Raw genomic sequence first — 812 nt, forward strand, 5'->3', positions numbered from 1 at the left:
GGAGCGTCTGCAGTAAATTTCAAAGTCTAGGCCTCAAAGCCAAACATTGTTATGCAATGCCTGTGTCTACCTCTTGCAAATTCTCATGTAATACAATGGAGCAAACCTGCTTTTTCAGGCCTCTTTCTACAGCATCTGGCTGAGTAGTACTGTTCTCAGAGGGACTCTGCTATGGCAAACTATATCTGTTGAAAAAGAAAGAAAACTTACATTCAAGTAGGAAAAGCAATGACTCTCTGTTTACAAGGTCTACAGCAGAATGTCTGGAATTGCTTAATTGCTTTCTGCCCAAGTCATCTGGCCCTTAAATAAACCTTTTACTTTTCAGAAGTTTCTCTTGGGGACCAAGCCAGACCAATCCAGAATGAAAGTCAACAATCTCTGCCCAAGTCATTTGTTGGAACTTTTCTATCTCTTAGACATCAAAAATGAAAGTACCATTGCTTCTTGGCCCTTTGGCTAAGATCAAGTGTAAAACTGAAAGTACCAACTTTTAGGTTTCAAAAGAAGTGTTAAGCATTCAGAGCAGGCATCTGCAACATCTTGCAAAGTCTAAGCATCTTTCTCTTTATCAAGGTATCTTTGGTGATGAGTGTTCAGATAATAAAACACAGCTGTATCCTTATTTCAGAATATGCTTGTGATCAGTGGACAGAACATTATCCTTCTGTTGAGGAGATAAAGTAGGAGAGCATTTGACCCACACATTAGTTCAGAGAGAACCTGGATTAACTTTGGCCAAATGTGGTGCTGGCCATGGGGTATAATTTGTCTCATAATAACTATAATACAACCATTTAAGAAAGAGTTTT

General features: G+C 38.8%; 1 pseudogene; it reads left to right on the top strand.

Moving 5' to 3' along the window:
* The first annotated feature begins 439 nt into the window (after positions 1–439).
* LOC144224762 (U2 spliceosomal RNA) lies at positions 440–585 on the top strand (annotated as a pseudogene).
* Positions 586–812: the final 227 nt, after the last annotated feature.

Source organism: Crocuta crocuta, unplaced genomic scaffold, assembly GCF_008692635.1.
Source record: "Crocuta crocuta isolate KB4526 unplaced genomic scaffold, BGI_CrCroc_1.0 scaffold505, whole genome shotgun sequence".
Taxonomy (NCBI): domain Eukaryota; kingdom Metazoa; phylum Chordata; class Mammalia; order Carnivora; family Hyaenidae; genus Crocuta; species Crocuta crocuta.